This window comes from Cryptotermes secundus, unplaced genomic scaffold (genome assembly GCF_002891405.2).
Source record: "Cryptotermes secundus unplaced genomic scaffold, Csec_1.0 scaffold941, whole genome shotgun sequence".
In the NCBI taxonomy this organism is placed as follows: Eukaryota; Metazoa; Arthropoda; class Insecta; order Blattodea; family Kalotermitidae; genus Cryptotermes; species Cryptotermes secundus.
Genome location: NW_019739977.1, coordinates 991,720 through 1,019,571, shown reverse-complemented (window position 1 = coordinate 1,019,571; position 27,852 = coordinate 991,720). Strand labels below are relative to the sequence as shown.

The 27,852-nt window shown below is 39.9% G+C and overlaps 1 protein-coding gene across 2 annotated transcripts in view; it reads left to right on the top strand.

The window, feature by feature from the left end:
- LOC111872253 (tetraspanin-18) overlaps nt 1-27,852 on the top strand; it is a 64,993-nt gene that overhangs the window by 8,823 nt on the left and 28,318 nt on the right. For both annotated transcript variants that reach the window (XM_023865962.2, XM_023865963.2), the window contains exon 2: nt 10,836-10,986. The gene's annotated coding sequence lies outside the window, so the exon portion shown is untranslated. The remainder of the gene's footprint in view (nt 1-10,835; nt 10,987-27,852) is intronic.

Here is a 27,852-nt window from a genome sequence, read left to right as displayed (position 1 = left end):
AAAAATTAATTTAATGAACTAAATGTAAAACAAGCCGGTCACGGTAGCCTAGCTGTCTAAGGCATTCATTGTTTTCGCTCGTTCGGAATCTTGGATCGTGGGTTCGAATCCCACTCAGCTCACGGATGTTTGGGGTTTGTATGTGTATGTATGTCTTTCTGTGTTTGTGTACAGGTAGACGTCTTGCGACAAGCTAATCACCCGCCCAAGAGATCCTAACGAATGTCTAATATATAGTAAACCGAAGTGAAACGGACAGTTTTATGGAGGTAGGCCAAGGTCCAAATTTTGGCTGTAGCACCAAATAAAAAAACGGAAAACAAATTTTTGTCAATTTGATGTCAATCCTCAGAAATGTTTATATAGCGGCATGGCACACAACGAGAAGAATACTAGATTCTAAATAGTTTTGACGATGGTGTATAACACACAGAATTACTGGGTTTTTGGACTTTTCCGTCGTCCCCCGTCACCTGAGGACGGAAACAGACCCAGTTTCCGAAAAGTCTTGTTTTCTGTTCTACAGAATACCGGATGATGGAAAAAGTCTAAAAAGCCATTAATTCTGTGAACGACAAGAATATTATTTATGATTCATGCATCATTTATGAAATTGAAGTTCAAGGCAATATCTTTGTTCGCACTAGGTCGACAAGGAAACTTGTATGAAACCATTCTGTTTATCTCGTTCATACAATTTTGCTTTAAATTACAACTGTCTAGCAATTTCGATCATATATTTCGCTTTGCTGGTATCATATGGTATTAAAAGATTTCCATAAAAATGAATACCCGAATAAGAAATCGCGATTGTTTTAGTTAAGATCATTAGTAGGTGGTAACATAAATTTCCTATTGTTATAAAAAAGAAATCGAATAATAATTCCTGTTTTATGTGCAATTATTGCTTTTGGGCAAAGGCTTATGTTGGATTAATAGCATATACACGTATTTTTACTGTTTTATACTGGAAGGAAGCTTCAGTAATTGACTCTGATAGAATGGGATACTAATACTTTATATCCTTCCACTGGAAGTGATTAGAGTTTACTTTATCTTCATGCGGAAATGTATATTATAGAAATTTCAGGAAGAATGGCTGTATTAAAGTGGTGATCACTAGTAATTTTACTTGCCGGTATTTTGTTAGGGATTTATTAACGTAATATTTCACGGAATTACTAAAGTCAGTTTCATATTCAACGACATCTACTCGCTTGCTAAATAAAATATTTCATACATACACAGAACAGAAGAATCGACGAGTAGGTCTCCATTTTTCACCAAATATTTCCAAGATTAAAATCTGTGTCCGGTTTCTTTTATGCCTGCAGGTCTATGAACCTCTTAATTTCTTATCCAAAGGAACATGTCACCTGGGATCCTCTAACAACAATAAACAGTTTCTGACAATTAAATATTTAACTCTGTTAAGAATAAACTCATCGAAATTGCCTCTTCAAATCCCCGACTTCACAGATCGCCTGAAACAAAGTGTTGCCTAAATAACTCGTAAACCTAGCACTACTTTATATATGAACAATGCTCGACTCAAATAGCTATTGAAAATATGCACGTATCAATTTCCAGTAATTAGTTTGCAGTAGTGACTAGCCGTATTACGCACTGATAGACACGTTGTGTAATTTTATTATTAACGAAAGAACGATGCTTGAGAATACAATTAAATTCTCCTGTGACGACACGCGTTTATGAACACCTGCTATGACACCAATTTAATTGTAATGTGTGCGTCCAGCTGAGTGACATATGTTCAGACTTCAAATTAGAGCGTCAGTACAAATTAGCATAAGCAGTTAGTTGTAGCTGTAAACACGAATGTAACCGGGACAACAGATATACAGATGCAATGCACCAGCTTGGAAAATGGAATGATGTGTTAAACAGAGTGTTTTAGGGCTTGCGGATTACGGGTTATGCTGACCGAAACAAAATTTTCCCAATTTTCGAATGATATGAAAGCTATATGCCCTCACACATAATGTGGCTCCTTATTATCCATAACTTGAAATTTGAAATGCTGTAAGTGTTACGTGTATTTAACGAAACACAGAAAATTAAATAATTATTTTTGCGTGCATGAAGAACAAAAAGTCTAACGAACCAGGCTAAATGTAAAGAAAATTGCACTGCAGTTTTAAAATATACGCATCTCATACTAAAGTTGATCATCCCTTACTACAATTTATGGTTCTATACCAAATCCATGTGTGTGGTGGTTTGGGAACTGAAATATTAAGTATAACGGACACGCAGATACGATCTTGGCTCAAAATCTACTACTTCATTTCGGCTAAAATAGATTTGAACAAGAATGAGGGCCATATTAAGGATAACATGATTCCATTTTCAGCCTACTTTCTTTATTTTGAAAAAATAAAGGTAAGCTTATGAAATCTCCATACCGTTTGTGTGTCTGCATGGCTGTGAATCCCCGCTCCCGTCAATTTTGAATGTCTGAACATACGTTTATGAAAATTTGTATGCATATGATGGCATCTAAGCCAATTTCAGTGGTGTACTTCGTAAAGCCCTCCCATTAGTATGCCTTTCTCTATGTGTATGCCCCTAAGGTTGTTAGGTAACGGGTCGGTAAAAACGTTACCGCAGCAATAGAAGAATTGCTGGGTGCGTTTCTTTCTATACTCTCCGAGATGTATCAGAGGAAAGTAGACTATTAGTTCTTCCCAGAACTTCTTGTTACGATTGAAATTTCAAAGAATGTTGTTAAAGATACATCATTTAGTTTTGCAGTCGTTCTATAGATGCGCATCAATTGTTCCACTAGTTTGGAGCCAGATATACTGTACTATTTTCTTGCATCAAATTGTTGTTTTCTTGGAGAATTTTCGGAATTAGCAGTAAGCGAATTTTGCTCCGACACGTGACTGAGGCTTTGAAGTCTAGAAGTTATGGAATGCCATAATTCCTAGACTGTACGCGTGCAAGCGTCCCGGTTTGTGTTGCCTGATTTGTTTCATTCCTCCTACAAACCCACTGGGGACCGACACGAAACTCAAAAGACGCCACTTCATGTTTTTTGCTATTTTGAAGATAATTTGCCTCAAATTTCATTGCCAACATTCCTGATATGTGTTCTGGCAATACTTCATTGGAATAATGGCTTGTAGGCATACAGTACTGTCTTGACTGATTTTTGGGGGGTTTCTTCAGTTTTTTCAGGCCGGTACTGAGGTAATACTTTGAATATGCCATCATGATTTCCTCCCGCACCTTTTCTAATCTTTCCATCTCCATAGACGCTCCAAAATCACTGTGCGTCATGAAATGTGAGGAGGAAGTCTTGGAAAATTTTTGTTCTTGGACAATTTGAAATCTAATCGAATGAATCTAATTCTTACTTTTTAAGAACAGAACTTTTAATTGTCTTCTAAGGCCAAGTTGCCGGTCACTGTGGCCAGCGGTCTAAGGCATGTACTGTCTTCGCTCGCTCGCAAGCCGGGGTAATGGTTTCGAATCCCACACAAAACATGGATGTTTGGTGTGTGTATGCTTTTATTCTGTGTATGTGTTGTCCTGTGTTTAGGTAGAGGCCTTGCGACGGGCTGATAACCCGTCCAAAGAGACCTACCGTCTGTAAAATGACCATGAAACTGAGAAATCAGCCCCATGCTCCAAAGTGGGAGCGAGAGAAGAAAAGGTCAAGTTAATTTGGAGATATTGTCGATAAATTTTAGGAGTACATGTAAGGTAAGCCTATCAGTCTTATGAAATATCCTATTTCTTTTCATCACACAATAAGTTTTAGCACGAAATTGGGCAGTACGTCACAATAAATAAATGATGTTAAATAATATAGATGTTGGTTATTCGGATGTAGCGATAGAAGGACTTCTTCCACGAGGGCTAGTTGCCAAACCCGGCCAGAGCAATTTCAAGACTCCTTCTGAGTACATAATATTCTATACACTTAAAATTAATTTCAGCTGCGAGCAAAGTTGCCTAGGATCTTCCAGCAGCATGCCACACCCAACCTCTCTCACATAATCTCATTACTCACTCACGCCTTCTTGTACATATTCGTACAAGCAGGGCGACTAACACCTACATACTACACACTGACTCTGTCATCACCATAAACCAATGTCGAATCTACAATCTCCAAAGACTCACTCCAAAATTGTATACTCTGAAAATATGATATCACATTCGGTTGGAATTCAGAAGGGTGTTGGGTATCGTAGTGGCAGTTTCCTGATTTTCGTTCAACTCTCCAAGTAATGACGGGATTGTCTATCTATTTTTCTATCTTTATTCCTGTTGATCCCACTTGGAGCATAGGACATCCGTGAAAAGTTTCGTTTCACTTCAGTTTCTTAATTTTTGATAGTCCGTAGGACTCCTTGGACGAGAGGTCAGCCCGTCGCAAGACCGCTACCTACACATAATCGAAAAATAAAGCAGTCAGACATCCATGCCTTGAGTGAGGTTCGAGCCCAAGGTCCCAGTATTCGAGGGAATGAAAACATTTCATGCTTTAGACCACGCGGCCACTATAATCGGCGGCGGGGTAGTAGGCCTACATAATTACCGTAGGCCATCATTATAAGTAACTGCTGCACGGTTGTTTAAATATAAAGTTTCTATACATTACATAAATTTCATCCTCTTGACAATAGTCGATTTCGTGCATTGAAATAAGGTACATAAAAGCCACAATATATGGTTGTCAGCTGACGACCCTCGGTTCCTATTCCAAGAAAATCGAGATTGTGCAACATAGAACACAAAACCATGCAGAAAAATTGTGCTTAGACTAGCTCAACTACAGGACCCCAGAGGGATCTGCCAACAGATAATCAGTCATAATAGCAACTAGACTACGGACTAGATGACCAAGGTTCGATTCCGAGCAGGGACTTGGATTGTTCTCTTCGCCAACATATCCAAATGGGCTTTGGGACGCAGCTAGTCTATTACATAGTACAACAGCTACTTTCCCAGCTGGTATAGAGACCGGATCGTCAGGATGACATGACCTCGATACAGTGACGAGGTTGATTCCTTCTATATATTTCTTAGCTAACGAAATTCCTAATATCTCAGAATATATAAGGTGGAACCAATGTCAATACTGCGTGGATCTCTCCATCCACTTCGCCATACGTTTTCACGACGTGCTTCCTGAATTAAGCAAAATGACAACTTAATTTTTACCTTTAATATGTTCTTGATCTGACAGTCACGGATGTAGAAACAGTTCCATGCACATTACCAGCACTCTCCTGTGATCTCAAGGCAACAGCTCTCTGCTCTGTCAGAGGAGCCGTTCAGAGTTTCTTCAGTTGAGATCGTCATATGTATGGATTTGAAGGATTTCAACAAGTAAGTTAAGAACATAAGATATAACCTGATGTTTAATGAATACCCACAAGATTTTTTGGCTCCATGATGAAGCCATCGAGAAGCAATCATCCGTCTTCAGGTGCAATATACCGGGACACCCTTTGAATGCCAGGGCCATTTTCAAAACTAAGCACACTGCGTGGGACACTGATGAAAACTGGACCGGTTATAAATTCCCAGCAGAGGAAGCAGTGTGTGTACAGCATCCCTTGTGACTGTGGCAGGTGTCACATCAGCGATACAAGCAAACCTTTAGATGTATGAAATAGGAGCAGAAATATAACCTTGCAAGCGGTCTGCTTGAAAATTCAAAATTAACCCAAGATGCTTACGAGGAAGGCCGCAGAATCTGTTGGAATGAAGCGAAGGTCTTGCAGGTTGAGCCAAACACCACATACAGGAAATACAAGGAAGCAGCCCATATGTCTCTGATAAACCACCCAATCAATCAACCCAATCTGGTTATCTCTCACTTCTGCACTCCCATTATCGCGGTAGTAGTCAGAAAACTACAACTCCGTCCAGTGTAGATTATGTGTGAAAATTGTGTTTTTTGTGTTGATACCGTACAGACAACTTGTCTCTTTAGTGATGGCGTCTATTTTGATAGTGCTCTAATTTTAACAATAGCCGTTAAATAGTGCATGGATATAGGTGCTATGTCTCATGTGTACTGAGATCTTTTAATTTTATGAATGTGTCTTAATTCTCGCAGATGATTTGTGCTGTGCTTGGTTTACGTATTCTATCTTGGTTAGTTCTGATGTCCTAATGACTTATGCTTGCTCCGCCTGGGAATTAGCGGCAGACACCAACCACTTAAAATTGTAGATCCTAAAAAACAAAGTTCTGCGCACCATTGGAAATTCTCCAAGTTGCACACCGGTCCGCGACTTGCACACGGCTTTCAATCTTCCTTATGTATACGATTATATAATAAAATTGTGTAGGCAACAAGCAGAAGTCATACAAAATCATGAGGATGAACATGTTCGCAGTATAGGACAAAGTGAACCCAGACATAGAAAATATAAGAGGCTTAAACTTGGCGGTGGTGAATCTTCCAACAATTCAAGTGATTAAGCTGTTGTTGTGGCATAAGATATGTAAGATAGCCATGATCTGCTTTGCTAAGCCTGTGTTGACAGAAGACTTGGCGAAGGCCAAGCATATTCATAAGAGGCAAATCCATCTTCTTCTCAGAGAGGACGTTACATAAGGACTATTACCGGAAGGGCTCAGTTGGATAAACAAATCTCTGGTCGTGAGTCTCAAGGGGCTTGACGCCAAGACGAACTGATTGGCAGTAAACCGCCAGTCGCAAAGTGACTCTGACCCTGACTCTCTGCTGGTGTCAGGAGATAGGGTCTAGAACTATTGACTGGTCCCACCTGAGTAGCTTCCACCTGAAGAATCCAGTCTCCGAAACGATGTGTGTTTTAAACGAAAACAGGACGATGGATAACGTCCAGAAACACAATAATTGTATATACTTCCGCGGTTTACTAATGCAGATTAATTTCTGTAATGATCTGCCAGTTACGTCGAGTTTGTGAAAGTCGATCTCACTCTACCGGTATCTTGAAAGAGACAAGAGACATTAAAATGTCCTTTACCTACGGAACTGAAGTGGCTTTTTAAAAAAAAAAAAATAAGAGTCGAGCTCAGAGAGTGAGGGGTAGTGTGAAACTAGAATACTGATCTCCCTCCACTCACCTCGCAGAACGATGTCTGCATAAGGCCGTAATTGGTTTTTGCTCCCGTGTTACTTTATCGTCTTCATCACATAAATATTCGACTCTTTACCGGGAAGTTAAAAACTACCACGTCCGGCCCTTACTTCCTCAACTTGAGCATTTTAAGTCAGAAAAGGGTGTAAGACTCCTTGCTGATTGCCCTTTATCAGCTACATATGAAGATCTGTAGCGGCCAAACTAAAACGGGAATATGTACTCTACTTCTGTATGCTATCACATGAACTTCATTCCTGTGTGGTATAACAGTTCCAGAACATAATTCAGTCACATGACCATGATCAGGAGGAAATTATGCATAAAATTATGCAGAAGGTAGGGAGGGCTAAATTGTATGCAGAGTGTAATTGAATAAAAGCTGCTATTTTAAACCGCCTGTCACAGTCGCCGCGCAACACGTCACAGTATGAAAGGATTCCGGTCGCTTGAACACTGGGATCGTGGATTCGAATCCCACTAAAGGTACGAAAGTTTGTTTGCATTTATTCTGTTTGTGTTGTCCTATGTAAGATAGCGGCCTTGCAACGGGCTGATCCCCCATTTAAGGTATCCTACCGACTGTCTAAGATTAAGAAACTGAAGTGAAACGACCGTTTCATGGATACCCTATGGTCCAAGTGGGAGCAAGAGCCACAAACAGAGTTGGATAGACATTATTTAATCCATGTTTTAAGTCAGATGCAACTTACAGCTGTATTAATAGGAAAATATTAGAAAGAGTTACTCACTAATATATATAAATAAAACCAGTTGTTAAAATGATAGAAGTGTAAAGAATGTGTAATTATATATTAGTAACCCTTATATGGCCGGTCACGGTAGCCGAGCAGTCTAAGGCATGCACTGTCTTCGCCATCTTGGAAACCAGGATCGTGGGTTCGAATCCCACTCAGGGCATGGATGTTTGTGTGCGTTTCTCTGTGTTTGTGTACAGGTAGAGGCTTTGCGACGAGCTGATCACCCGCCCAAGGAGTCTTACAGTATGTCTAAGATCTAGTAAACCGAAGTGAAACGGAGAGTTAAAATGAGGTAGGCCTAGGCCCAAATGAGGGCTGTAGCGCCAATGAAAAAGAAAAAAAAACCCTTATATGACTCTGGTATAGTCGTTTATGTAAAAGCCATCATGCTAGTTACAGAAACCTTTTACACACGTTAGGTCTCATAACGAACTAATACAGAGAGAAATCTTTATTTTAAACAACCAAGCGGAGCGGAGTAGCGGGGAAGTCGTTGACTCATATTCGGGGGGAGGAGGGATGCATGAGTCGATACTCGTTAGGGGGGGGGGACATCAGCTATCCTAAATGAGATTTTTTAAGTTTTATTCAGTCTCTCCAGGCCAAATGGGTTAGTACCTCGATTTAGCCATGACCATTTCCTTCAATATCATTTTCAATCAATCATTCGTCTGACATTCTACCACTCGATCCTACAGACACCTACTGACAGGGTTCTGAATTAAACCACAGAAACTATTTTTAGAGATTGCAAAAGAGATCTACGTCCGATCCAATCAGGTCGCCTGCACATCTGTATTTATATAAACATTTTATTTATATTTTGAAATTCTTGCTGTTGTTATCCTTATATACAGGTTTTGTAAGTCACCAGAAAATAAAGTGGGAGGACTTCGGGGGAATAGCCTCCCGAGAAACATCTCAAACAAAACTTCTTAATATCATTTTCTTGTCTTCTTGCACTTGAGGTCTCAGATCAAATTTGAAGCCATCCTACAGTAGTTACTTGTTGCGGGCATTCTTCGGAATTTCCAGGAAATCTTAAGTTAACAATAAATTTCGCCGTTTTCCCATCTTTTGTTTCGATCCAGAGACATTCATCCATATTATCATCGAACCCAAAAGGCAGAACGTAAAGTTACGCATGTAAGTAAATGCGGATATTCTGGACATTAAAACTGAAGAAAGCCGTCTTTCGGAATGTGATGCCGTGTAGATATTGTGTCAACAGAATTTTCGGAGGAACGTATCGCCTCTATCTTCAGGTTAGAAGAAAGAAGAAAATCCGTGAGCAAGGAAGCAGGGTGAGCAGGTGTAATATCTACACGGCACCACATTCCAGAAGACGGCTTTCTTTGTAGTCATCGCCGTGAAAACCTCAAATCTTACATTAAAACTGAAGTTTGTGAAGCGAAAAATGAAGTCGTTCATCCGTTGTTTCTCAATCTGGCAACAATGTGTGTTTGTTTAGAATGTTTACGGCTTACATCAGGCACTTCGGGCTCCCTACACATGGATACCAACACGTTCTGCGCAGTGCACCTACTTACTTAACTGCAGCTTGGGAGTAGGGCTAGCCGTGTTAGCAATTCGGTTCGTGTACAAGCATTACCAGGCGCGACTAGACTTGAATTGATGTGCAGTTCAATTCTTGTTTATGTACATGCTAACTTATTAGCCCGAAGGCCAATTACGAAGTGAGCACGAGCGAATAAAAAACAAAACACACGAAACATTAAAACAATGCAATTTATTAAAGTTTCTTCTTATCATAGGTAAATTCATACTGAGCAGGTAGTCCTAGCGATAATGCTCTAGACTTGTATTCTGAAAGTCCTCAGTTAGATTCTCCGTCAGATCACCGTCTCTCCTGGCCGAGGTTTTCCGTGGTTTCTCTCAGGCTGCCTGGTAAAATGCCGGGAAGTGCCTCGATTAAACCGTGACCGTATCTTTTCAGATCCTTTCCAGTACATTCTTCAGCAGTCGCCCTATCATTCGGCTCCATAGAGTCTAGATATTGAAAATATCGTAAAATGACAAAAAGGAAAGAAAACGGGGAAATTCGTTAGTGACATCTGCAAATTAACAGCAGGCCTTAGAAATCAGGCAAGTCTTCCTTTTGTGTTCTTGAAATAAACACTTGACATACGTTTCCGTTTGTTTTGGAGTTTAATTGCGAGGATCTACAGATCTTGAGATTCAACTTACTGTAACGTTTCAGCACATTAAACAAATCTACTCAGTGGTGACAGACGCAGCTGAACTTTGACGCCATGTTTCGAATTATTTCTTTAATTTTCAACATATATGTTTTATTCTGAAACCTGCGAAGCCAAGATCAATTGATTTTCTCGTCTTTAAAAGGGAATATGAATTACAGTGGCAACAAGTAGATCTTAATTAGGAGCAAATCCAAACGAACCCCTTTTAGATCGTGATTCTTTCAAATGGTTAATTTTAGATTTTCGTAAACTTTCAAAGTATCTGTAAAATATTATGTCTTCATTATATGTATGTATCAAATTATTTAATTAATTAATTGGTTCCAGAAATACGGTATCCCGATTCCCACGAACGTACTAACGAATATGTTGACGAGAATAAAAATATTTCTGTGAAGCGTGGTATAAAGATTATCTGCGACAGAGTGATGTTAAGCAGGCGGCAGGTTTCTTGTATGTTGTACTTCCGGAATAAAGCCCTACGTATGGACGACCTGTTCTAATATTAAAAACGGTGTGTTTTAAATTATTATAAGAATAAGCAAGTTTTTTTCTTTGAACTCCATCAACCACCTGATCTCTCTCTCTCTCCCTCCCCCTTCCTAATCCCTCCCTTTCATATCAGGGCCCTTAAATCTTTACAACTTTTGCGCCCGTAAGAAAGCGTGTGTGTGTGCAGAAGCAATATCCCAGTGTCCCAGAGAATGCTGTAATGTTCATTTCTGTATTGCCAGTCAACTGCGCCGCATGAAGTGGTGGAAGGGGCTTGGCCTTGCGTGATGCCATCAATGGGCGGGCGGTCCTCACTGTTCTCTGGGCTGTGGTGATGTGGTGATGGTCACTGCATGTTGTGGACAACGCGCGACGCCCTCTTTCAACTGTCAGGTAATGTGAAACTCACCTTACATTTACTTTTATATCATGTTATATTGCAGCACAACAATAGTTCATGTACTGAGATTTTAAGTTGTTTGCATCAGATGCGTTATGCAGGCCTCAGTTCTATCTTTACCGCCCATACCTAACAACCACTTGGTCACAATTACTACACTTTATTTATGACCGCTATAAAATTTTATCGGCTTCATTAATCAGTATTTCAATCATAACCGTGTCAGAATTCACGAAAGCAATTCAGTACTCGTCCTGGGGTCATAATATCAGACAGAATATCCATGCTATTTTAAGAAAGTTACTCACCAGTTGGCATGCTTATATCGAACCAATAATACTGTTATTCTTAAATTAGGTTTGTTCAATTTGTTTGAACTAGTATACAGATCTACTTTCAAACAAGAAAGCTTTCTGTGTAATCTTCTGTCAATTCATAAAATAACTCGAACTCGATGTTATGTGTCACGCCCCTAAGCTTACCAGAGCAGGATGAAGGGAGTAATACAACAGAATAGCATTAAAATGCGGATGAACAATGCAACTCTTCACGTGTGTCCTGGAGGAAATAATTGGCCACATAACAGAAAAGAATCATCGTCTTACGAAGTCTGGTCCCATTCAATGAGCCATGGTTCCGTGCCCTGTCTCATTTGACCTGTTGTAGCATGCTAACACAGTGTGCTGCAGATGAGGTTATTTTTTAAATCTATTTCATCATTTACTTTGTTAAAGTGCGTTGCAAGCTACAGTAGAGCAACACGTGTTGCCTCCAAATAATGTGAAATGGATACTGTACAATGGCATAAGAGAATCATGTGATATTTACGTATTCTAGTGGCGACTTTCGAACAGGAAATGCCAAATATTATATGGAACAACGTGATAGCAATATGGTTGTGTAAACAAAATCTAGAACATTAACGAAACACTTTCGATAGTACAATGTTTTCATTAAAAATTTTTAAACGTTTTAATTTTAGAAATTTAATTGTTATCTGAACACTGTGTGAGATTTTATAGATCATACAGTGTTAAAAAATTTGTAAAATGATTAGCTGATGAGTGGGTCAGATCTATGTATGTAGACACTGACAGTAATGTGAAGGCAAGCTATCATTTGTGAGAAAGTAAACAACAGAGATGTTGGCGGCTAGTAACAGACAACGTAAATTAATTCGGCTGAGATATCTAAACATATATCGAGATCTTTAAACAAAGTGCTGGTTCAGTGTTAACAATAAGTAAATTATCAATATAGCGAGATAATGAGAATTTATGTCTACATCTCTTTAGTTGGAGTTAAGTTCAATCATCAAGAGCGTATTTAAATCCCACTTGCGCGTTTTAGTCCACACTGAATACAGTATTATAAGACTGAAACCTTCTGGATTCACTGCTATGCTTCAGGTCGCATTAACATATTGTTAATTGCACCTGCAGGTTTCACGGTTGTCACCTGATCCGTCGATACACAATGGAAGCAGGGGTGAACTTTGAAGTTCTGTATGGCATCAATTAATGAAAAAGCACAGAACATATTTATCTTTCATGCGTTCATACGAGGTGTTTTAGTCGTTTGAAGAGCACTGGTTACTTGACGGCCCAACTGCAAGCTCTAAAATTAAAAAAATCGGAATTTCTCTTATAGAATATGTTACATAAGATTCGCAAAATAAACAGCGATTATTTATGTAAATAACTTGGAGGTTTATTGTTTTTACTGTGAGGTCGAATCCTTACATTCTCTATTACTTCGACGAATTTCGTGAATCAAAGAGTTAATGTTAGAATAAATCTGTTGGTTAAAAATATAATGTCTGCAATCTTACCGAAATTGTTTGTTAAATTCAGATGTTTACGGACATGTAACTTCGGCACTAGATGTAGGTGAGTGGTTAGCGTCACTCCCCGGCTACTTTGTCCCCAAGAAAATAGCTTCCGTATTCTGTTGCTATGAGGTTGGTTAGGTCCCGGACTGGATGAGGTGACGAAAAGAAATTCTCGGCTCCTGCGGGAATCGAACCCCAGTTCTCCTGCCGTCAATTCCGTAAACTGGTTACTATACTGACTTCGCTACTCTGTTAGCGATCATGACTGACAATACAGCCTTCTTAGTCCCTATTACCAAAATTGCGTAACTTCGTTACCTCAGTGATCTCGTATAGTTCGACCCATCTGATTGATGAAACAGAATGTGTAACCAAGAGAATTACCAACTTTACGCTCCGGCTGTCTTTAATCTCGCTGGAACGATCTTCTAGCTCCGTTCTGAATGTGATGCCGAAAAGAGAAATTGCAAAGCCACAACCGAGAGTCGGAACCCATGCGTGTAGTGCGTAGAGCGTTAATCTACTGCCAGTTAGCCTAATAGCTTTGTAATATCCTGGCTTTCCCCCTTATTTCGCCTCTTTTTGATACAGCTGTGTTTCGTAGCACATTGTTGCGCTGTACTCGTATTTGCAGTTGAGATTCTACCCGACCGTGAGATGCCAGGTTTCCTAGGCACAGAAAGCAATGTACTAGTGTGTGTGTGTGTGTGTGTGTGTGTGAGAGAGAGAGAGAGAGAGAGAAAGAGAGACAGAATTCGTGACTCGGGACAACAATTATTATATTACTTATATTTATTTTATACTTTTGCATGAACATCTGAAAACATAAATTAACATGAAGTTTTTATCTTGCCTAAATGAATATATAGGAACAGTAGCGGCTTTAATTTTGACGAAATGTTGAAAATTTGATGCGTTAGTAATAATTGTAATATCGTGACATATATCCATACAGAATGCAATTCAATAGTTTAAGAATAAGTTGCTATTCTATATCTGCCTGATGATGACTTTTCATAAGCCGAAATGTGTAGCAAGATACCATTGAATTCAATAAATTCATTATAATCAGTTAATGTGAGCGAGATTCTGAGAGTTATTGTGTTGTGATGGATAAACAAATAATTAGCACGCGTTACAAGTGGGTAGAGGGTAGACGACGGAGATTCGATTTATGACGAGGGGCACGAATTATTTTCATTCGCCGCATACCGACCGACTGTGTGTTCACCCAACCTCATATCCAATTGGTATCGGAGGCTTCCATCAGCCAGGATCCAAATTGTTCCCAGATAAGCATATTTAAATTTCAGAACATTTGAAAATTATCAAATAGTCACACAGCTAGACGTACACAAAATATTTGCACGAGTGGAATATGCTATTTTATTTCTTTTATTGCTAGTGAGGTGGGACTAAGTCCCTTGTACTGCGGCCAGTTCTGGCCTATTGTACCAGCCCCTGATGATAGGTGAGGGTGATTGTGGAGCAATTGGTGGAATGAAGATTGGCAGGGGAAACCGAACTACTCGGAGAAAACCTGCCCCAGCGCCACTTTGTCCACCACAAATCCCACTTGACCAGATCCGGGATTGAACTCGGGCCGCCGCGGTGGGAACCAGCGACTAACCGCTTGAGCTATGGTGCGGTCTTATGCTATTGTAACTTAAGGCCCGTAATAATCACCACACAACAGTTAGGCCTACAACACAACCAGTTGGGAACTTCTGAGGTTGACGCGCATTGCAGTTCAAATCGTGCTAGGTGGGCCGATGACAGAAATGTGTCACTGCCAAATATGTATTCTGTCGCCTTCAGTAACGACACTGTATGTAGGCTAGCAGGGTCAGGATCGCGGAGTTCTTGTTTTTTTTTATATATGCTTTACACTGGCGACAAACCTGTTGTAGCTGATGTTACAACTGAATGTTGGCGCTTAGGTGACCGATAAGAAGCCACCCGCTGAGATTCGCATTTTTCTCGTTGGTAATATCTGTATGGATTCAAAGAAAATCAAGAATTAAACTGCATTTCCACATACGTTTTCCCACTGTTAACGTTTCTTATACTAAGGCCACGGAAAGAAGCCCCGTGTGTGGTGGGGATGACTATAATCGACGCTCCCAGTTTCGTCTGTTCTATTTTTGTTCACCTTACTCTAACACATGTCAGACAGTCCAAAGAGCTTGTCATTGAGAAAGATCTTTACGTCACTATTACCGCCAATATTCCAGTAAACGAGATGAGTAGGCAACTGCAGAGGACTACAGGGAAGTACATTGGATTGAGGGTGGGAGGGGGCAGTCCATGGGTTCTCGTTCAATAGCCCCAGTATAATCATTTGAACAGTCGATGAAATATACGTGGTAGAGTCATTAAGCTCGTGGAATGTGGTTTTGTCGCATCATATTACAAGGTATTCACATACACTTACGCAGATCCACATCGGCCCTCAAAATAGTTGCCGTTGGCCTCTATGCAAGTCTGCCAACGTTGATATAGCTGCCGAAAATATTGCTAAAACCTATTGGCAGTAAATTCCCGTACGACGCTTTGCGGCCATTCCACGAACTTATTGACTGTGGCAGTAGGTCTCTAGCTAACATTGCACTAAGGACAATATTTAGACCTTTGAGAAAATCCAGGATAACGTCAAGTGTAAAAGGTTCAACTGACTGTAAAAAGTATGTAATACGATATATCATGAAAGTGAGCGAATAGTACAGTAGAAACATTCGAACAAGTCCTCACAAGTCTAATCATTTGCTTTTACAATCGTCCTTGTTAAAGTCTGATGTACGTGTATTTAGCCGTAAGAACTGAAGTGTGACGCTCACAGACATTTCCGGTCTTTCGTTGAAGGTTTCTTCCATCCAGTACAAACAAAGTATATACTAAGCGCTCTTAACTGCTAAAACTGCGTAATATTGTGATTAGCGGGGCCCGGATTTTGATGACATGTCATCTTTTTTTCCTTGTATCCTATGCGATGCTCTTAAATATATAAATCTCGGATATGAGCTGCTGGTTACAGAAATGTAAATTTCATAGGTAATTTTTGTCATTTTTTTACATTTTTAGGTTTAAGGTTTTTTTTCATTTGGGGGGTAATTTTTTGGTAAATTTTTGGACTTTTAAGGGTACTTCTTGTCATTTTTGGCCATTTAGGGAATTTTTCTTCATATGTTTTCTGAAATGTGAATAACATGGAAGCGAAGTGTTCTTTCTTTTCTCCTTTAGGTCATTTTTCTGGATTTTTTCGGTCATTTTATAGGTCATTTTTTAATATTTTCAGGTCATCAAAATCCGGGCCCTGCATATTACATTTTTGGATTATATTTTAGGTAATTTTCTGGATTTTCTCGGTCATTTTTAAAATATTTTCGGGTCATCAACATCCGGGCCCTGGTGATTAGTAATTTGTGGGTTCGGCATAACTCCTATTTTGTTAAAGCTGGGTTTCTTTTCATTCGAAAACGTGACTACAAAGTTTCATTGATAGATCTAACTGCACACACAAATTTCAAACGAAAAGTGTAAGAACGATTTATATAACCGAGTTGCATCCCTACGGAGCGGCCGTTTCTCCGCCAGTTTTACGCGTGAAGGAGCTCGAGAACACGCATTCATGAAGTCTGATATGTTTTTTTTATTGCTAGTGGGGTAAAACTAAGTCCCTTGTCTGCGGCCACTTCTGTGCTATTGTACCAGCCCCAGATGATAGGTGAGGGTGATTGTGGAGCAATTGGTGGAATGAAGATTGGCAGAGGAAACCGAAATACTTGGAGAAAACCTGCCACAGCACCACTTTGTCCACCACAAATATCACTTGATCAGACCCGGGATCTAACCCGGGCCGCCGCGATGGGAAGCCAGCGACTAACCGCTTGAGTTATGGCACGGCCTAAGTCTGATATGTTGGGAGCTTTACTAAAATATGTCTACGTGTACCAATTTTAGTTGAAATTCGGGATAAAATAACGGACACTTTATGTGAATATGCTTTCCGTGCCCACCACAGCACAATTCGCCAAATATTTATCGGAGCGAAAACTGTTTCGAAAAAGAAAATGTTGTGCAGTATAACAAGCCCATATTTAAATCCGCGCGTCTTCGAGTCTTCGATGTGACTGAGCAATGGGTGTAAACGTCCCAGTATTGATTCAGATTGGATACATTTCCGAACTTGTATTTTCAAGACTCAACATGAAAATTTTAGTTCTTATTGTCAGTAATAAACGAAATTTATTCTCTGTAAGATTTGAGGTTTTCATGGCGGTGACTATGAAGAAAGCAGTCTTCTGGGATGTGGCACCGTGTAGATGTGGTGTTAATCGACGTTTCGGAGGAACGTATCGCCTCCATCTTCAGGGTAGAAGGAAAAATAAGAAATCCGCGGATTTCTTATTTTTCCTTCGGTTAACACCACATCTACACAGTACCACATCCTAGAAGACTTCTTTCTTCAAATTATTCTCATTTGAATTTGTAGTTCTACGCATATATGAACATGCGTTTATTTAACTTTATGCCACGAAATTTATTTTTGCCCATTCTGGCTAGTCAGAATTGTTACGCTACAGTTACATTTTCGAATTAGTTGTAAATGGCATATGACCTCCATTCACATCAACTCGTACTGACGAAGCCAGTTGAAATAGATTCACCGCGGTAGGTTTGCATTCTGGAAGTTACTGATTCAAATTTCAGCCGTGTTTCCGTCTATCCTGAATGGGGTTTCTCATGGCTCTACTCAGTCAATGAAAAGAGTAGCTCATGATCATCTTATTCCAAATCCTTACGTACCAGCCATTCACGATCATCTTTCCTCCTCATTCTCCGCTATATGTTCTCAACAATTGTGGAAGTGTCATTAAATAACACGAGAATCAATCATAATGCCTGCTAAATTCCGTAAAATTAGTTAGTATATTCGGAAGTAGCACACGGAGAACACAATCCGTTCTCTAAAGCTGCTTTTTTTAGAAGAATTTGTTCTTCATCTGGATAATGACAGAAGGACTGAAGGCCAGACGGAATGTATCCTCTATAATTGCAGTAGTAGTTTGGCCATACAGCTCTTGAAATTCTACAGTCACCCCTGAAATTCTTCACGAAACACACACACACACACATGCATGAATGAAACAGGAACTTACGAACACGAGTTGAGGATTATTTCAGAAGGAACACGCGTGACATCAAGTAGGAATAAAGTGCATTGTCAGTGTGGAATGTATTCCTGTCTGATTCACTTAATCACAGGTGAAGTTGTTCAGGGCATTGAGTGCATTTAGAACTGAAAGNATTGGAACATCTGGATTAAGTTTCTTTCTTTCACATTGATATATTGGGTTTTTGGACTTCATCCATCGTCCTGGTTTTTAAGATAACTAATAAAAATACGACGTTTCGGAAACTGGATGTGTTTCCGTCCTCAGGTGAAGGAAACACCTGAGGACACCTCCTTCAACTGAGGACGGAAACAGATCCAGTTTCCGAAACGTCGTGTTTTTATTAGTTATCTTAAAAACCAGGACGATGGATGAAGTCCAAAAACCCAATATATCAATGTGAAAGAAAGAAACTTAATCCAGATGTTCCAATTCACAGATATTCATTATGGGCTATTCATTCCCTGATATTGCAAGGCAAAAAGTAATTATGACGTCAATTCAGTTTTATTTTTCTGTTTACTTCATTTTTTGTTTCTTTCTTTTTATATATTTTTGTTCCTGTTGATTTTTGTGTAGGATATAACTTAATTTTGTGTCACTTGATTTACAGATCAGTATCACCATTGTTTTATTTGTTCTGTAAGGCCATATGTGTATGAGCCTACTGTTAATTTATCTTCAATTGTCTGTCTCTATTTTGTCTCTGCTAAATATCAGCGGGAGATATACAGACATATACTTGTTTCAAACTTGACAGACCCGATCAAACACATGACATATATGTACTATATATACTGAACGAGTAAAATGAATTTTACGAGACAAAGACAGGCAGCTCTGTGTCAATTACGTATATAGCGCGTCCAGTGAACTTAACCTTCAGTTTTTCTAGATCTTACACATTCGGTAGGACTCCTTGGGCGGGTGATCAGCTTATCGCAAGGCCTCTACCTGTACACAAACTCACAAAAACGCACACACACAAACTAAACATCCATGTCCTGAGTGGGATTCGAACCCACGATCCCGGTTTCCAAGCGAGCGAAGACAGTACATGCCTTAGACCGCGGCTAACGTGACCGGCTGTGGACGACAGTTAGCATATCAAAATTACATTCATGAAAAATTAAAGCGCCATAAATTTGAGGAAAATTTATTTAGGATCTTTTCTTTTGTATTTCCAGTCTAAAAGAGCTTAAAATACAACCCATAAAATTGTGATTTCACCTTGTATTTTATAAGGATAATGAAACTTGATGTCTTGCACTAAAGAAATAACTTGCTAATAGAGAATGCAATTCAGAACATTGTACCGCAAAGAATATTTCGATCTCATGACGGGAAGCAACAGGGAATTGGAGACTGGATAATGTTGCAGGAGGAACATCGTAATTCTCGACTTATTCTTCACGAAATAATCTTCTAATTAAATATTATTATTATGTTAAAATAAAAGATAAGATTCGGTGAAAGGAGGTGTAGTACATACGTAGTAGGTGAAAAATCCATACGTGTTTTAGTCGGAACACCTGAAGGGAAGAAATAGGCATAGATGGGAGAATAATATGAAGATGTATATGGAAAATAAGATGGATAGGTATAGACTGAATTCATCTGGTCCAATGTGTAGTGCAGTGTCGGGCTCCTGTGAACACCTTTATAAACATTTGGATCCGCAAAATACGAGGAATATCTTGACTAGCTGAACAACTGTCAGGTTCTCAAGAATGATTATGCTTCATGCAGTTTGTTATGGCAAATGTAACGTCTTCCCTATGCAGACTTGTGAGAGGGGGGTTACAGCACCGCCGTTCTTTGCCTCGGAACCAGATGGAGGTGCGAGGAAAGAGATCCCCGTGTCCATTGTGGGTTAGCCCCAGAAGCTCTTGAGAAGAGAGAAACTCCTGGCATTATGGGGAATTGAACTTCAAATTCTCGGTGATCCAGCCCGTAGCCCGTCGCTATTCCTGTTGAAATATCCCGAGTTCGGAGTTTATTATCTCCGATCCTAATATTATTCCTATTGTTACACATTAACTGTAATCACACCTTTAAATCCAAAGGGACCAGATTGCCCAAAATGCAGAGTGATCAAAGTTAGATCAACATATTAGACTTAGGCCGTGCCATAGCTCAAGCGGTTAGTCGCTGGCTTCCCACCGCGGCTGCCTGCGTTCAAACCCGGGTCTGGGCAAGTGGGATTGTGGTGGACAAAGTGGCGCTGGGTCGGGTTTTCTCCGAGTACTTCGGTTTCCCCTGCCAATCTTCATTCCACCAAATTCTCCATCATCATAATAACCCGGGGCAGACAACAATAGGCAAATCAGTGGCCGCCGTGCCGACTGGACCCAATTGGATTCCACCCCCCTCCCCACTAAGGGAATTAAAAAAAAATAATTTTAGATCAACTACTAGGGTTGGTGTTTTCTTTTTTGCTAGTCCTTACGTACCGACTTTGGGGTCCAAGACATTTACTGACGAAGCAGTACTTGGGAGGAAAGCGGCCGGAATGTGAAGCTGATCACTCTTCTCCATCCAGCGCCAGGTCTAGGCTACGGATGCATGGAGTTATTTATTTATGGTTTATGAAGCTGTCAATAGCCCTATAGTGTTGAATGGTTGAATGACTAGTAAATAATGCATTGGAAAGGACATGGAAGGAAGATGTCGCGCATTAATTTGAAGAAGTCTACTGTCCTGCGTTTGTCTAAAGAAATGCAGGAAACCCATAAAGAAAGCCGCTCACGATAGTCGGTCTCCGGGCCGACACTGAACGAGGAATATTACAAATGTCCACTCGACTTCGACTTTCGATAGAATTCTTGGAGATGTAGGCTTACGTCCATTTCCCAGTACGTCTTCAAGCTGTAATGCCGAATTAAGCACAAGGAAATCTTCACTTCGCCTTAATTTTTTGTTCAGACAAATCGTTTAATGTTCAAATTATTAACCAGCGAAAGGCACAGTAGTCGCTGTATACAAAGTGAAGTGTGCAGTGGACCGTGGTCCTTGAATCTCGCTCCCAACATGTGGACGCTTCTCTTAGCGTCGGTGCGCCACCCAGTGGTTACGCTCATCTGTAAGCCCACAGCCGAAGATGGTACATTCTGACCGTTAAACGGCAGCCGCGTATGTGCGATCGATACGTATCTACTGTCCTGCGTCCATTTCTCCTTTGATTGATTTATGTGCGCATTCTCAAAGAACCTCCACCACTAAAATGTTTCTCGTACAATGTAGATTCCACAGTAATCGTTTGGAAACTGAAACGTACCAAGGCCCAGGGCCGAAAAATGGTTTTGGGGGGAAAAATTAATAATACACACACCAAATAAATATAATATAATTGGTTCAGTGAAATAAAAATACAAACTGTCCCAGATGAGAGGACGGCACAACTTAAAACCGTGCACCAACTCCGCCGTTAATTTAGCAAACCAAAAGTTCAAGAAATAATTTGGGGACGAGAGAAGCACCACACTCTTCCACGGCGTGCAGCAGAATCCCCTTGCAGTTTCAGGGGAGCCTGCTAGTCCCTGGTGAAAGGATGAAGGGCGCAAGCGTAGGGCAGGTGGAGGGAGGGAAGAGGAATGAAGGGGGGTTCTAGTTGAGGGGCATGGCGGTAGTTTCTGACGTTACAAAACCAATTACAAAATAAATATTTCTACTTTCGTCTTTCCAAGCTATAATAAGCGTTGTTTGTTTTCGTGGTGCAATTAGAGTTTATAATTTCTTTCTAATATAAGAGTAGTTAAGTTATTGTATAAAGATTACCCCCCCCCCAAATTGAAATTCTCTTCCTTTTTTTTTTCTTGGCGCTACAGCCCCAGTGGGCCTAGGCCTACCTTCATGAACTTCTCCGTTCACTTCGGTTTTTCTAGATCTTACACATACGGTAGGACTCCTTGGGCGAGTGATCAGCTTGTCGCAAGGCCTCTACCTGTACACAAACACAGAAAAACGCACACAAATATCCATGCTCTGAGTGGGATTAGAACCCACGATCCCGGTTTCCCAGCGAGCGAAGACAGTACATGCCTTAGACCGCTCGGCTACCGTGACCGGCGAAATTCTCTTTTGTTTCATGCAAATTTTTAGTTAGAAAACTTGAGTAGTATAAACAACTCTGGAGACCTCTACGTAGGAGGAGGATGATACTAAAATGGATCATCAAGAGACAGAATATGAGAACAGTGACTTGATTAATAAGTCTCGGTATAGGGACCAGTAGCGGGGATTTTTTTTAGATACCAATAAACTTTCGGAAATTTTTAATGTCATGAGATTTCTTTAGTGGCCGAATGTCTGAATGGCTCAATATGAATGTTCCCGTGCCGATATTACCTTAGGGCATTTGTAGTTTGTATGAAGATAATTAAGAGCCTGGCTAATGCGCAAACTCTTGGGCCATATTTCCAAACTTTCAGAAGCTAGAATCGTCTACATGAGAGACATTGGTACCGTGATATTCAAGTAGTTATTTACATGTGGTAGCATTGCATCCGCTGATATCTAGCAGCTGTCGAGACCTTGAAGCTTCGTGTCAATAGATAAGTTCTCTATTAATAAATATTTTCAAATATCAGAGTTTCCTCTAAATTAGTTTTTTCTATTATTATTTTCCGGCCACTGGGGATCACATCCAGGGCCTTTTAAGTTCGGAAATAAATTAGAGATCAAAAAAAGAAAGACGAAAGTTAAACATGACGAAAGTAGGAAGAAACTGGACGCTATGAAACAGACTGACAGGTTACAAAAGAGAGAGGAGTGGAGAGTAAACAGACGGAGAACGGCAAAGGGACCGGTCAGTGATACTTTTATGATAGTGACAAGATAGTAAAACGAAATAACAAAGGGCTGTAGCAGAGCCTGTTCGGGTTTGAGTTGAAGGCGCTGGCGCTTTGTTGGCTTGCAGCACGAGACACTCAGTTGGATAATGACGGTGCATGCTGCTTGCAAGTATTGTTGGCCTCGCATCAGGGTGAGTATATGTATAGTGAGACCCAGCCTGACCGTAATAAATCTAGTATTTACACTGTTTACGGTTACAGTTGTCTCCTTTCCGGATGTGAAACCGAAATGGCCCCGAACGGAGGCAGTGTGGGTTAATTGAAGCAGAACAAAGAAATTTCCGAGCTTGACTTCCCATATATTTTTGACAGTTGATTCAAGGCAGATGTACCGTAGACTGAGAGCAGAACACGCTTGAGGGCTGGCAACTTCTTAACATACATTTTTAAAGATTTTATGCGAAGAATTCATCAGTAATCTGTCAGACGACAGGTCCACAGTCTCTTCAAAACAGTTCCTCCACTTAACGCGATCCAGAGCTTTCTCCTTCAAATAAAAATATCCTCTTCTGTCCCCAAGGTCATCCAGCATCTTCTTACGTCTTCTTGTTCGCATGCATGGTGTCTCTGTTTTTGGAAAGAGACTATCCAGGAAAAGTGACAATATGGTAAGTTTTTCCATTTGCTTTCCACATCGCAGTACAACAGCCGTTCAAACCACTCTGGTCACGCCTGTTGCTATACGAACTTGAACCATCTCGAGCATCATTTGCTCTGTGCTTCAAGTCGCTGCTGATGACGCTGCTTCCGGTATCAGTTTTTGGTTTTTTCGAATAATGTACGAAAGAAAATATATAGGCTCAAGCGAGGTAAAATTGGAAAAATAAAATTATGTCATAAATTGTCCGTTGTTCTTCACAGTGCATTCGTGGCGCTAAATCGCGGAGATTATATGCCAGTCTGAATATGTAGGTCGGTTGACGGAAACTAGAGTCGCTTACAAAAATTTTGGTTGGGAAATCTTTCTGAAACCGTCCACTTTGATTATTGAAACGAAAATGGAAATGTAACATTAATTTGAATGTAAGAAAATAGAATATATTAGGGGACCTAATGTGAATTACAGTGAACTGGCTTAGGATGGGATGAATTATGTATATAAGACACAGTCTTAATTGCAATTTCACAGGTTACTGGTTGAATCACAAATTAATCCGTGCTTTGTTACAAATTCAGTGACATGTTTCAGTCGTACAGGACCATCCTCAAGTATATATGATTATTCACGTAAATTGTTACGCTGTATAATATTGCCTATGTTCCTAGGTTCGGATCCAGTTCTGGGATTGCATTAGTAATGTTCAGCCTCCGCGTTCTGTTATCGGAGCGTTAAATCTCAGTATTCTGTCATTCCCAATGATATTAACATATCTTGTGACTGATACTGACTCCTTCATGGGGAAGTTCCAGGCATTTTGTCATGCTATAGATTGTCTATATTTTAGTGCCTTAAAAGTTCTGTTGAACATTTTCACCATAGATGTATGTGTGTCGGAAATACAGGTCCATATTCATCTGTAATGAATTGTTGACTTTCATTTTCAATGCTGGGTTTTAAAACAAACACAGAAACGCATCACGTTTAGGATTTCTGGGTTATTATTGTCCATATTATGATATTTACAATACAATATAACGTTTCACGAAAACCGGATGTGTTTCGGGCTAGAATAAAAGGACACGTACTCAGCAATGCGTGTTAGAGCTAATTTCAATAATGTTACAACCAAAGATAGTCATATATATCTATACAAGCACCCGGGATCAGGATTTATTCACAGGAGACAGTAAGAAAGATTAAAAAAACTGCAAATATACGTGAAAACTTATAACCGAACCAAGGACTACCCCAGCAACACTGAAGAGGAAGAATATCAAATTTGCACCCGTGGATGGTAACAGATCCATTTACTGAGTTTTTGTGCTCCCTCAGAACACCGTCAGACAGCAGACAAATTCAGCAAACGCACCGTACCAACGTCAGAACTCTTTGGAATTACCGCATATTTTTTTATTGAAAGAATCTCTGGTCTAATTTTGTGAACGACATTTTCCTCGCTCCAAGTAATTGTTTGGGGCCATCAGCCACGTCCTGTTGAATAAATGAGCCAGCGTTTTGGAGACAGTCTCCATCATCATTGTTGACCCTGAATCGTATAAGAACTAAGATAGTTGGCTTATTACAATATAAAATTATTATTGCATATACGAAAGAAACTACTTGTGACACAGACACGCTGTAACTCACATTCATTTGAACAAGAACGGGAAGAAGATAAATACGCGTTGGGGCCATATTAGAAATGATCGTTGCATTTACGGATGATGTCCGTCTGCTCGTAGACATGTATCTGCATTGTATTATAAAAATGTTCAATGCTTGTGTTAAATATGTACTTTTATACGGATGTGAGAGCTGGCTGATCACAAATGAATTAAGAAGGAAAATTCAAACGTTTATCAATAGAAGTGTGAGATATAAGAACCATTTCAGATAGAGAACTCTGGCAGTTATCTGGCGACACATATAAATATGCGGATAAGGAAACGAAAAATTTAGATTAATTGGCCACACGCTGAGGAAGGATGATGAACAGCCATCAAAGGTCGCGCTTCAGTGGAATTCTCAAGGAAGCAGAGGAAGGGGGAGACCATGAAACAGCTGGAGGAAATCAACTCTGAGAGAAACTGGGAAGAAGTTGAAGTCAGCTGAGGTATTTTAGCGGCAGATCGGGATAATTAGAAGAAGTTTGTAGACGGCTTGTGCTCCTGACGGAACTGCAGAATATATTAGTATTATTATTGTATTATAAGTTGAGTGGATAAAATTGCATGGCAGGGTGACAAGAGGAGTAGACAACGCTTTCAGTGGCGTACGCTTTATAGTTTATATTGTGACAGTTTCGTCTTCGGAACTGGTGAGTTTTGTGCAGCATTGTAAAGGTTCGGCCACACAGAGCGCTACGTACGCGACGCACGCTACTTACGCTATGTTCGCTATACGAACAGAAAAATATCTCCCTTTATATATCCATTGTGACTGGCCACACAAACATCCGTACGTTACGTACGCTATGTTCGCTATGTTAGCTGCGTCGCAGAGTGTACACAGCGTACGTAGCGTACGTAGCGAACATAGCGTAGCGCTCTGTGTGGCCGAACCTTAAGATGTATCAAATATCATATATCCGATGCAGGTTATGCTGCGGACGCTTTTTGTTGCTTTTATTATACATATTCTTGCATTCGTTGAAAACGTAGCAAAATACTCCAAAAAATGTAGGTACGCCTTAAAAATATCTTTCAATTGAATTAAAGTAAATTAACGTTTCAGACGATAATAATATAGCAGTCTTGCATGTAGGCCCTAAACTCCATGGACAGCTGGAGTAATGAGTTCAGTTCTGTTCTGGAGGCTGTGAAGAAAAGGCTTTATGTGTAATATTTTTTTTTTCCTTGGCAGTACAGCCCCAGTGGGCCTAGGCCTACCTCCATGAACTTCTCCTTTCACTTCGGTTTTTCTAGATCTTACACATTCGGTAGGACCCCTTGAGCGGGTGATCAGCTCGTCGCAAGGCCTATATCTGTACACAAACACAGAAAAAGGCACAAACACAGAAACTAAACATCCATGCCCTGAATGGAATTCTAACCAACGATCCCGGTTTCCAAGCGAGCGAAGACAGTACATGCCTTAGACCGCTCGGCTACCGTGACCGACCATGTGTAATATTTGGGGTCTGTAATTCAGTGAGAGTGTCACAGTTCCTGTGTTAATATCCCTTGCCAGCAAATTGTTACAAGATATTGTAATAGACTGAGGACACTAATCTGTGTGTCAGTGAACTTTAAAGTGTATACATCAGGGATAGCTTTGCAAGTGCTTGTGGTTCCGAGTCCTGTGTATAAGTGGACAATAAATCTATTCACCAATCCAAGCTCCCCATATAGTCACCACTAAATTATGGAAATATTTTAATTTAGATATTTTCATGTCTTGACACTTGCGCATTAAATGACAGAGCCGATATAAGAGAATAAGCAGCTGCAACGAAGATGTCCTATCCTTTCTATTGTACATCTAAAATAGTGTGTTTTAAATGTGGCACCTGAAATTGAAAATATTGTACATTTTTTTATTTACTACAGCCATTTTCTCAGGTCGCTTAGCACCTGTCGAAAGTTAAAAAATCATGAGACCTAAATGAGGTTTCATAATTACAAAATAACGTATAAGAACATATTCTTTTGCACTTATTTGTGTAAGCAGCAACTCCATCGACCCGAAAATGGGACACCTTAAATTCTTTTAAAAATCAGGTTAATTTTTTAATTAATCTGTACCCAAATAATGATTTGTCATTTCCATAAATTTTATTTTGTATTACGAAATCTCTAGATAATCTAGGTAAGCATAATGTACTATTGTTGCATGCTGCGAATGTCAGCAAAATAAAATTTCCCTCACAGTCTGCATGCTGATTAAAAGTTCCTTTGTCAGGGTGCTTCCAGGTCACTGAACCTATCGTCAAAGACATTAGCATGAAATTCATTCAGCCAAGATAAAACAATCGATAAATGATAGTCACAAAGTCTCTCTCGGCCAAGCGACTTTCCACAGGTTGAGGGAAAGCAAACCTGTGGGGCGTGTGGTCTTGAATAGTAGCTGTATGTGAATACAAACCTGCAGCCTAAGAAACTCTAAATTGACTTTTGAACGTCAGTAAATCCACATTTGACTCTACATTGACATGGCGCCTCCTCGGGTTGCGGATAGGAATGTAGCAGCGAATATGTTCAATAAGCAATGGGGCATAGCTTATGAAAAGTAGTCCTTTAGCTTGAAATTAGACTTCGGCTAACAACTTCTCAATATAAAATATAAAAACGCCTTCTAATTAAAATCAATCAATTAATTATTAATATATATTATATAATAAATATTACATAATAATTAATATATAATTAAATGCCCGTCACGGTAGCTGAGCGGTCTAAGGC